General features: G+C 41.2%; 1 long non-coding RNA gene across 2 annotated transcripts in view; it reads left to right on the top strand.

The window, feature by feature from the left end:
• Nucleotides 1-12,364, top strand: part of LOC141738559 (uncharacterized) — a 91,727-nt gene that overhangs the window by 69,686 nt on the left and 9,677 nt on the right. For both annotated transcript variants that reach the window (XR_012585415.1, XR_012585416.1), the window contains exons 2-4: nucleotides 5,296-5,362; nucleotides 5,463-5,533; nucleotides 11,651-11,830. This is a non-coding gene — a long non-coding RNA (uncharacterized LOC141738559). The remainder of the gene's footprint in view (nucleotides 1-5,295; nucleotides 5,363-5,462; nucleotides 5,534-11,650; nucleotides 11,831-12,364) is intronic.

The following is a 12,364-nucleotide window of genomic DNA, read 5'->3' on the forward strand; positions in this document are numbered from 1 at the left end:
AATTAGCATTTTAGCTCAACTTCATTATCAGTGTTTTACCCTCTTAGGGGAGTATTGGTTATAAAGGAATCTGACTCAGTGCCCTGAGTTAAGGAATCACTCCCTTAGGCAGTGTGACTCGTCCCACTGAGTTCAACTGGAAATTTATTTTGTTGCATAAAGCAGCGAAATATGATTCATATACTGTTAATACTCAGCTGCATGTTTGCAATTTGAGCACTTAATGAATTTCAGTTCAACAAATTAATTGCCAGTTTGGTCTGAAAAGGTTTCAGAGATCCTTGCGAGAGAAAGAACATAATTCAGTTCCCTCATCTGCGTGGAGCAGCACATGACCTCTGCAGCTACAGCTGTCTTAAGGAAAAAAAAAGTTTTGTCTATTTAGAACAGCCACCACCAAGGCAGCAAAACCGTTCAGAGGTGAAGTCACACGCTAAGAACACTTTTGCTAATTATTGCTGGACGTTAATGCAAAGAAGATAATTCAAGTGTCAGCCACAGCAGTCCACTCCCTACTTGACAACAGCCACAAAGTTTTGAAACTGCAAGAGCCTTTTAAAAGATTTTTTTAGGACAATGTTGGAAGATTGTTTTGTTTGGAGGTAGTTGCATTTGGAAGCGCCTCAGTGGTCGTGGTCTTTCGTTTTGCAGCTAGTACACTGTGAAAAACTTCTGGCCCACCAGAGGCTTCCTGCAATGCAGGCACTGAACTGCTCATCCTTGATCCTTTGGCTTCGGTGGCAGTATGGGGAATACCCACACAGAGAGCACAGGCAGAGGCAGGCTGGGTTCTGAAAAGGTTACATTTCAAGCCAGCGAACGTTGACAGAACAAACTCAGGAATCCCCCCCAGAATTAGATGTTTCTAAACCGCAACCTTAAGAACTTCCTTCTGCCTCTCGGACGATATTGCTGCAAGGGATAACAAACACGAAACGCTAATAGAGATTTTTGGAGAGCGTCACCAAAAGGCCCAATGAAAGCAGTGGGGGAAGCATTGTGTGGATTTGTACATCCCAAATTTGTAACTCTGGATCCCGTTAAGAGAAATGAGGGAAGAAATCCATTCTAGCACGGATGCCACTGGAATGGTGTTAATTGAGGGCATGGGTGCTGAAAAATATTGCCAGCTCTGTCACTTGTTACAAGTTGTTGATTTATATGGGAAATGAGAACTACAAAGGTGTGTTTGCGGATAAGCTTTCATGTTTCTCTCTTGGTATAAAGGGCTGAGAATAGAGGTGAAAAAGCCAAGGAATGAGAAGAATACAAAAGATACCCACACACCTAGTGAATATTATCTTGTTCAGTAAGTGACATGCTAATTTCCTCTTTGAGTATTACATACTGTGCCCTTGCTAAAGTTTATTATCAAGTAAATTAAACTGGAACTTGCAGCCTTTGGTATATCAGTCAGCCCAGGGAATACATGCATTTCGTTATAATTTTTTTAAAAAACAGAATGAAAATTTGACTTTATTTCCAAAGAAATAGTCAAGTGGAATGATGCATGCTGTCTATGCTGTGTTTTAGGTGGTTTATCATGCAATTTTGTGTCTCTACATGAGGTTGCTTAGAAGTTAAAGCAAATTAGCAAAAAGATAATAAAAAATTCCAATTTCTTAAAAGCTTGTCACTTTCATTGTACATCAACTGGGTCTTTAAATAAAGTGAAGTGATGGATGCAGGAGGAATTATGTTAACTTTGCCCCTTGTCTCTGAGCTATCCCTGAAGATAAAGTTCTGCGTTACTTACTGTGTTGATTTCAAAGGAATACAGCCATGTGTTCACAAAAGTGCGATCTAAACCTTTAGCTTTCATCTATGAGACTTCAGTAGAGAGTAAGCAAGTATGTGCCTCACATTCTAAAAGAAAATAATTTGGCCACCGAGAATTCATGGTGTTTATACTGTAGAGTTTCATATGTGTCCTACAATTAGAAACCCAAAGGACCTAGACAAGAGTTTTCAAACCAGCAATTGTAAGTTCTCTTTTTTGCAGCCTGGCTGCAAGTCATGCTGTTGTCTCAGTAATTTACATCTATATTTTCAGAGTTCCTCCAGTAATCATATTTTTATTAATTTATTTGGACTTCATCCGAGGTAGGTGGGGTAACGTGTGCTAGGGAAGGCAGTAAAGTGTTTGGCATAGTGGAGATGCCAGTTATCTAGATGTTGTGATATTCAGTCTTTTGATTATGTATCAGTCTGCCATCAGCAGGTTATTATGAATCTGATCCCCTAAAATTTGTAAGGAATCAGTAATTCCTTAAAATCAAATTGTTTTGCAGACTCTCAGAATGTTTTCTATCTGCTCAATAGGCTATGCAAGAGAATTTCTGTCCAAAACAAATTTAAATAGTCCTTGAAAACATGTCACTGAAAAATTAAGTCTGTGTCAGGTAGTGGGTTTGGGTTTTGAGGTGGTGGGTTTTTTTCAAAAATGTAATATTTCATAAGAAATAAAGAAATTGCTTGCTGCTGCCATTGCTGAACTTGCTGATGGCTCTGTGTGGGTGTTCCTTATTGTGGTTATGCAAAAGAAATCACGAGTCATAGGCAAGTGCAAGGAGGCAGTTGCTGTAGGCGCTGCCACCGAACCGGGGAATGGCAGAGTGCTGCAGGCGTGGGGGAAAGAGGCAGTTCTCTGACATTTTGGCTCCTCGCTCTTCCTGCAGTCCTTCGCTCGAAATGTCGTCTGAACGGTGAGGAGAATGGCTGCAAATTAGAAAGAGGAACTGGGACTGAGCTAGGAGAAAATACAAAAATAAGATGGATTAGGTAAAATGAAGAAACAGAAACGGAGAAGCATGCTGATAACGATAAGAGAATTATAGCGATATTTGATTAGGGACCAGTTTGTAACAACCCCCAAAGCCAGTGTATGATTTGCCCACCTGTAGCAGCTGTGATGAAGGATAATGTTTTCCCACCTCCTTTTCATTCAAGTGTGACAAACAGGATCAGCAGCAAAGCCGTCTTTGGAACAAGTTTCTCATTCCACTAATCCATCAGCGTTATCTCCCGAGCTGCTTCCTCCTCCTGTGAGCCTGCAGCAGATGTAGTTATGTTGCAAAAAACGCACAGGAATCACTTTGCAAGTCATTCCTATCAGTGCCATCAGCTCACTTAAGAAATGCATCCCTGACCACTTGCACTGAGTCTTAGGCAACGTCTCCCTCCGTCCTAACTCATGGTCAGTGAGGTATCAGCAATGACAGGCGTCAACACCAGACAGACAAAAATTGCCAAAACCCTAGGACAAATTAAAAAATGAGCAGCCAGCTGGATGCTATCAAAATAAAAGGCAGTAAGGCTAAAACACGAAATGGGAGCGCATGAATCTTGGTGTCATAGAAATGTGTGGGGAAAAAATCAGTGGTCACGAAAGCAATTTTTACCATCCCTGCTGTTGAATGAATAGATGCAATAATAAATAAACAAATATTACAAATATAAACAAATATAAACGATATGGATAGTGCTACAACTTTGATCAGGAGTTTGACTGATGCAACTATGGCTATCCTATAGAAAGTGTGAAGATCCTGGGCATTATGAAAGGATGCAGCTGTGTCCATCCTCTGTTTCGTGGTTAATACACGAAGGAACTGTTCTCTCCTTCAACCCAAGTTTACTGCAATATTTCTGATCTTGCTACAGAATAAAAGGGTTGCTTAGTTCCAGGTCTCGGTGATGGGGAACGAGAAAACTAACAGAAGCAATGACATTGATTCATTGCAGTACCTTAAAGAAATCCGTCACGTTCTGGATGCTGGTTTCTATCTCTGTTTGTTGTGAGGATTCATCAACAGTTATGTTTATCTCTCTGCAAATCATCTGATAGCATTGACGGGGAATGGCGATGCTACCTGTTATTACTAATAAATATGAAGGTGTCATTTTTTTGTCATTGCAAGAAATACAAGTTCCCTTGGATTAGAATTATATCCGATTTTGTTTTCAAACCCATCATGGGCTTTTTATTTATTGCAGAAGTCGCACCGGCAGACCTATATAGCAAAAGTTGAGTTGACAAATAGAGGGAAAAAAAACCCTTTTGGTGCAAAAATCATCTGAATACAGAGCTGTGGCAAGTAATCCCAAGACCAAGCTCTTCCCTCTGCGCTGCTCGTGGCTAGCTCCTGCTCCAGGCAGTAACTAATAGCTTGCAGTTTGGCCTTGACTTTCTGGGATAGTGGAGCAGTGCTTAAAGCACATCTGAAGTAGAAGGAAGAGGCATTAAGATGCTGACGCATATGCCTGAACCTCAGGTAACAAATGCCAGCCTGCGCCTGTGAAACACATTAAAGTCGCTTCAGGGCTGCTGTCGCTCATGCTGTCTGCCTGCTCCAAAAGTGCCATTAGGGCTGTTGGGGAGAAGATGAATGGAGTGACTCTTCAGCAGTTTCAGGTGACTTAGCGTTGGAGTGGAGGCATGGCATAGGAGTAACTGGGGCTCTTTTATGCCATGCTGACAACTTGGTTGCTTATTTAGCCAGCAAAAGCTGGAAACAGAGGCTGCTCATCTGGCTGTCAGAGGTTGAATGCATTCACTGGGTTTTAATTTAACGAAAGGGCCAGCATCCACAAACTTTCACAATTTGAATATTGCTGAAAACCAAAGCACATTCTTTTTCCTCATCCTTCAATGAAATGACAGTGTAGCTGCCAAATTTAACTCTCTTTTGTGATGACATATGTGCCAGCAACATTCACTCTGTCACTATAATCTTCAGATTTGCTAATCGATGTCCCTGGGGGCGGTTGGATGAGGGACTGGTGATCAGGGGCTGAATTCTTTCCACAGCACTCTGTTCAGAGGGGCAGTCAAGGAGATGAACCTGTGTCCTGTGTGATATTCTCCAAGAACAATGTGTAGGTCAAAATACATTAGTCTTAGAGTTTTCTGACTGCACTTTCCTGTACGAAATTATTCTCCTTATTGCTGCCAAAAGCAGAGGTGGGCTATCAACGGGAGGGTGGTGCCGAGCCCAGGAGGCAGGGCACCCTGCACGCTTTGGGCAGCCTCACTTTCTGTTCTGCAATGGTTCCTTCATTCCTCCATGCCTGTGCGAAGCCAGGTTTTCTCTTTTCCTGCAAATGGAGTGTCTATACACCATTTTGAGATAAATATGTGCTAGAAAAAAATTGAAGCACTTCAATGCCCACATCCACCAGACTAATTTTTATGGCATGGCAATGTATGACAGAAAGAAAAGTTGGGGGTTTTGTTAAGAACTTAAGAAGTGAAAGGAAATAAGCTTACAATAAACCTTTTCTCTGAAACTGCAGGCTGCTCGGGAGACTGACAACACAGAAAGTGCTCTATACTGAATGACTGTAAATTCTGGGAAAACAGGTATGTGAAACTTGGTAAGGAATAAAGGCAAAACTAATGCAGCATTTCAGTCTGTTTTTTCAGTCCATTAATGTTCCCATTTATGTTCTCATTTATGTAGGTGGTGATCTCCTATAGTTTTCACAAGTTGACGCACAGCATATTGCTGTGCAGATGGAACAAATAACCATGGTAAGTAGCAACAAAAGTTACTAAAAGCCTTAAACATCACAGAGCAAAAAATATTTTCTCCATCTTTGCATATACCTGGGCACTATGTATATATACACATGCTGTTAGCAAAGATAATCATATGATAACCCACAGCCCTCTATGACAATCTTTATAGCCATGTGATTTCTGCATGCAAGTTCCGCCACACAGCTTGCGCTGGCTTGTTTTTACATCTCCTTAGGCTGTGTTTCCATCATTCCAAATGTGCAATAGCAGATAGAGTCCCAGTCCGCCAGGTTTTTCTTTTTCTTTTCTCTCTCTTCTGTGAATTAACATTCCAGGCAAGTGTCTTTGTCACAAGGAGAAAATGGAAGAAAAGGTAACCTGTCTGTGGGGAAGTCCAATTCTATGCTCTTGGTTAAAGAGAAAAAAAGAAGTTTTTTACTTTTCCTTACTATTTCTCAACCATATTTAAAAGCAGAGTGATAACCCATCCATGATAGATTGCAATGTGTCTCTGTTCCCAGATTTATAAGTAGGAATTTATAATGGAAAAATAGTTATAAAGTATAGTTATCATCTCAGACACATGGTCCTCATCAACAATGCATTAATTAGCAGTACTGGAGAATGTATCAGAAGAGATATCTTTATTTTTTCCCCAAATTTTACTCTTCATGTCCCTGCAGTCACTCAAGGACATCAGCAGCAAAGCAGACATTAACCCAGATTTTCATGGATGTGTGGTCCATAGTGGCCATTTGTCTGAAAAAATAATGAATTAAATATTACATAACCCACTAATTTCCAGGGAAGGGGGGTTGTTTCTCATTAAGAAAGGCTTAAAAATCTCATATTTCCTTCTTGAGAGTGTAATCCTACAAGTTACTAGTTGCTAGAAAGACTGGGGCGTGGAAGCCTAACACGCCTGGCGAGCAGCTCTGTACAGGCCACATCCGAAGCATCCTTCCTCTCTGGGGAGCTGCTGTGCTGTCTGAATGGTCCCCTTCTGCTTCAGAGCCTGGGTTTTGACATAATAAATGGGGCTCATTTTTACAGCCACCATCTTTCAGTCTCCAGAGTTAACAGGAAGTCCTTCCAGGCATATTTGTAGGAAAGCAGGACATTCAGAGCCAGGCTTTGTTCCTTTGAAAATGAAATGAATTAGGCAATGTGCTCTAGATGTTTGTCCCAAAGGCTAGTATTATTGCTGTTTAACCAATGGCTGTCATTTACTGAAATACCAAACCACATATTTAATTTTAATGTTACTGTCACATCTGAATTGATAAGTTAGGTATGTAAATTTGATTTCAAATGAGAAATTAAATGGCTAATCAGCTGATCATTACATTCATAGTATGTCATTAGCATTTTAGGTCTTACATTATTATTTCTCTTTGACTACCGGGTAGTTTCACAGCATGTTATTTAACCCAATTGCTGTTTTTCTTGTTATATTTAATTAAAACTTGTGAAAAAAACATTTACAAGGGAAACAACCAAAATTACTGTTTTAAAATAGCCTGGTGTATCCTTTACAGAGGTAGAAAAACACTAGATAAACATCTCTGTGGATGTAAGTTATCACACAATTCTGCACACGATTCATTCTGTTCAAGTAGAACTTTCATTCCTGCCATTGTTTGCTAAATTTACATGAATGGGGTAAAGTGGGTCAAAGAAAGACAATAATGACTTGAGTTTTACTTTTCCAGTGTTTATGCTTTGGATGGGTTTCCATTGTTTTGAGTGTTCATCATACTCCCATACTACTGGCTGGTCTATTGAAAAGATAAGAGGTTATTTCTGCAGCACATTACAGAAGATTTTTCTTATACACAGTTCTCTGGTTTGATCTTCAACTTTCAATCATCAGATGATTGCTCTCTGGAGGAGGCATTAACATGTTGTTGGTGTTCTTTTCCCTTTAAATTATTTTTTCTGTTGTGGATGAGTTTGGTAGAATGCTGAGAAAAACTCTTAAGGTTCTTATAAACCAATAACTTCTCTTTTTTCAAGATGGAGATCAGTGTAGAAGAAGTTTGGAGAGAATATACATTATCAGAACTGTCTTTTTGCTTAAAAACTCCAGCAGCTCTTGGCTTGGAGTTGGATTTGGCATTTAGCGAGGAGTAATTTCTTTATACATGAAAACCCCCACACACTTGATAAGTCAATGTAGACAGCTCACACGCCTTGAAATTCCAGCATATAAATGCCCTGAAAGTGTCATTTTCTCTGAATGTGGAGTGGAGCGGGATTTCTTCCTGCCATTGCAGCTCTGGGCTGCTGTAATTGTGCATGGTCTACATGCCCACACTGGGTGGGCTCTGTGTTTCTCCAATTCTCTTCCTATCTCTTGATCCAATCACTTGAAAGACTAAGGTAACCAGTTCGGATGCATGGGGAACAAGGCAGAGCAGAGAAAGAGACACCGGAACGGTGAGTGGCAAATGAAGTGATGAACTCAGACCGTGAGTCGGACTGGGGATCAAAATTAGGAGTTTGGCATGGAGCTCCTGTCAGAGACGCTTAAATGTCTTCAAGCAAGACCAGGAACCTCCGAGAGCAGTCAGGGTTCTTGGTCTCCCGAGCAGCTTGGAGAGCAATCTAGGAACTGGTGAAATTGGAAAAAATGAGAAAAGGGGTCTGAAAAGCAGCTTCAGTGCCAGCAGGAGCGCAGCAACTGCTCAGGCAGCAAGAGCTGAAAGAGATAACAGGAACAGACACAGAGTTTAGAAGACAACTGGAAACCTAGGGTGAAAGAAAAGGAAAATATAATTGAGCTACCAGAAAGGGAAAACGAGCCTAGTTAATAAAAAAGACTACTGGATGAGGGAAAAGAAGATGTGGCAGTGGGCAGCACTACAGAAGGGTAGAGGAGGACTGGCTATGCAGAAGGACCAGAAATGGGGTAAGAAATTAGAGCACTTCTGGGACTAGTGAAGTGAGGAGATGTGTCTTAGGAGCAACCGGGAGAAGGGCACAGGCAGGTTGAGGAGGATGGGCCCACCGAATCAAGCTTGGAGCTTGGAGGTGGGGAGCAAAACATCAAAGTCTGTTCCCATTAAAGCACACACTTCTATAGATCCTGGCACTGGAGTCAAGATTCCAGGGCCTCTTGTACTATTGCTTCCAGTGATGGCCAGGTGTACATGTGTTTGCAGCATATGCTACTTATACCAGTTTGCTCTATTTAGATTAGATAATAACAAGGATGTGGCAGTATGATCTCCTTTAGGTGTGATTGCACTCCATCAGACCACTTGGGAAGGGCCAAATTCATGCTAAGACCTCTGACACCAGGTATTCATTAGGGTTAATAAATTAATGCACATATGTTACAACATAATACAGTATGTGAATACACTACAGTGGTGTTCCACACTGATACCTGGTTGATACACACTGCTTTTGCTGTCTGTGATAGACAGACCCAGTTCTTAGGCCAAAAATGTTCATATCTACATCAGAAGCCAAAGGTTTGGTCCAGTTCTGATCCAGGTGGGAGCTCTCACGTATGCAGTTAGAGAATTTGATTCCAAGAAAACAGGAGCAACAACACAAAGACATACACACAAATGTACGTCTTACCATAAACCATTAAGAGTGTTATGCAATAGGTCAAAATGTGATGGGGCGGGCTAATGTCAACCTGAACATCAAGTTGAACTTCGCCTCTTTTCCACGCCTCTAGTGGGGGACCTCACCCTTAGTCCCCAGATACGTATGCCTGTGACAGTGATTTTCCTACTCTAGCTAAGTCTTGTAAGTCTTAACAGTGCTAAATAACTACCTATCTATCTTATAACTAAATTGTCAAGATTCACAAATTGCCATTCTTTTGCCTGTCTTTTTTGATTAGGTAGCTTTTTCAGAGCCTACCTATTAGATTAAGCCTTGGACAACACAGGGTGCCACTGACAAAGGCACTGCCGCCAGTATTTTTCCAGAATTCCAGTCTCTAGAACATGCACTTAGGTGTGGCAAACTTGGCTTAAATTAGTTAACGAGTCACTGTACTGTAATGACTTTAATGAACTGATTCTTTGCCTGAAAAAGCTCAGTGGTTTCTGTTGAATTTACTCCATTCTGACTAAAATAGTTAAACCATTCACCTGAAGTAGGATCAGAACTCAGCTCCCTTGGTTTCGTACCTATTACCCGTAAATGTATGTCCATGGATGTCCATCTGCTAAGTTTGAAGCTTTTTCTCTTTCTCTAGTTCAGCAAATAAGTATTTATTTCATGCAATGTGAAATAGGTTCCACTGAGGGTTTGCGAATCTTGATCTTAACTGTTGTACAGGGAGCAGGAGGCTGTAAAAGCCTGTAAATGGACTGGGGACAGTCTGTGGGGTCTGGGGTGTTGGTCTATCCAGCATTAAACCAGTGCTTTGCACTGATTCTCACTGCTTTCATCCCTTGGTTTCTAGCGCCTGACCTGGGACATGCTCTGATTTGCAGGAGTGGTACATGCACTTCACTGGAATTGATGCAGTAGCAGCTACACTCAGGGCAGATACAGTAGTGTGTAAATCTGAGTATTTTGAACATTTAGGCTCTGGGCGTTCAGACTGAGCACCCAAATGTTGGGAGGGCTCCAAGCCTGGGCTCTTTGGCTGTCAGATGGAACTAACACCACTCCTGGCAGTTCCCAAGGTTGCCCTGAGCAGAGTGTGTGTGAAACATCTAAACGGTTTTGTGAAGAGCACCAGAGAAAAGCCTTTAAGGAGATTAATCTTCCGAAGAGTTTGTTTTATGTGTAGTGCCCAAATCCAAAACCTGAAAAATGAGGAGAAAGCAAAACAGTTACGGTCAGCTCATTAAGTGAACTCTGTCTATTCTGAATGAGGCAGGGTCAGGGAGGAGAAAAAAATAGTATGTAATTGTTTAACAGGAGAATATATCATCATGTAGATGTACATAAGGTTGAGTCCTCTAGAATTAATTTCCGCATTTCTAAACTTCAGGGTGTTATACTCCATGACCTTTTAATGTAGTTTTGTATGCAATTTTTATATATGACTTTTAAAATCTGACTGATGGCAAGCTTTTACAATTATTATCCCTTTATTTCTCACAATGAGATATAGTAGATTGTAGAATAAATTCCTAAGGGAAATGTTGGTTGCTTCAGTGGTTGTGTCAGTTAAAACTGTAGTGTACAATATATTGTAAAAGACAATTCTACAGTGGTAAGCTAGAGGACTGTATGACTTCATAGGGTTTTTTCTGTTTGTGTTTTGTGTGGTTCTGGGAAAGGGAGTTAGCTTGTCTCAGTATTATCCTGCTGCTCTGCCTCAGGGAAAGACTGGACCTGAGCAGGATAAATTAATTTTCATTTGGATTGTGTCTCTCTCCCTTTCTCCTGGCATCACATTTGAAGTTCCTGTGTTGTGTGATCAAAAGGCACGTGATACAGAGAGTCAGTTAGCTGTGCTACCACCAGCGGGACTCTGTACAACACAGACGGTACTAGGGATTATGGAGATACTATCTGACCAGTAAAGAGAAGAAAAGCATCCAATCTTTAATAAAATGGTTGTATCAGTGGGAGTGGAGAAACATTTGATCAGTGTAGACAAGGTAACACTTAGTAAAAAGCTTAAGGATTAACTTCTAAACTCTCGCTCATGTGGGAAAATGAAAAAGGAAAACATTTATCTTCTGAAATCAAATGCATTTTCTTCCCAGGGCACTGCAAATTGCCGTACAGCAAAATCTCCATTTGGCTAACATGCATTGCCTTACTCCAGAAATATTGCCCTAAAACAGGTTAGCCAGAGAGAATCAGGATTTCCAAAATTTGTCCCTGCCTATTCATTGCTATTGGAGCTAAGAAATGAAATTGAGAGCTCCTGATGTATGGTTTGGCTTTCTCCCTTCCCTTCCCTTCCCTTCCCTTCCCTTCCCTTCCCTTCCCTTCCCTTCCCTTCCCTTCCCTTCCCTTCCCTTCCCTTCCCTTCCCTTCCCTTCCCTTCCCTTCCCTTCCCTTCCCTTCCCTTCCCTTCCCTTCCCTTCCCTTCCCTTCCCTTCCCTTCCCTTCCCTTCCCTTCCCTTCCCTTCCCTTCCCTTCCCTTCCCTTCCCTTCTTCTCCTCCCTTTCTCTCTCTTTCATTCTTCCTCTTCAGGTACAACACTGCACTTCAGTTGCAGTCTCCCTCTAGCAGCTCTCTGGACCCTTTTTTCTTCTGTAAACTCAGCACATTCAGGTTTCGGTCCAGCTGGCAGTACTACTGGCACATGAACTCTCAGTCCTCCTAATGGGCCTGGAGTTGCCTGAAGGAAGAAAGTGCTGCTGTCTGAACAGAGTAAGTAGCAAGGGATAATCTTGGCAAATATAATTGCTACTAGCATTGTGAAATTTGACATGATTTCTTCGATTACCTGTTCAAGAAATAATGTATTTCCGAATTGCAGTGATGTGTGTAATGCCTACTCTGGTTAAGTTTGCAAGACACTTATCATTCTGATGTTGTTCTCAGGTGCTTGTAGCTTTATTGAAGCATTCAAATTTCATTCTTCAACTTTGTCTGAAAGCTGCCCTACCCAATATTTTTTTCCCCAAAGGTAAAAATGGAACAAAACCAAATTACTTAAGTTTTAACAGCATATCACTTCCAACAACTGGATGGGTTTTCATTGTCACCTCAGTTAAACATTCCAGCTAAGTGATAAATTCCTCCTATGCCACAGAAAACTACTTATTTTTCCCTTTTTAATTCCATCAGGAAAGGTTCATTTTGCATAATAAAATAGGGATGTTGTTGAATGTCAGCGTAAACAGCTGACAGCATCTCTGTGAGTCGATAAAGTCGGTTTTCCAAACGGATGCTTACTCCAGA

The sequence above is a fragment of the Larus michahellis genome, chromosome 1, assembly GCF_964199755.1.
Source record: "Larus michahellis chromosome 1, bLarMic1.1, whole genome shotgun sequence".
Classification (NCBI taxonomy): Eukaryota; Metazoa; Chordata; class Aves; order Charadriiformes; family Laridae; genus Larus; species Larus michahellis.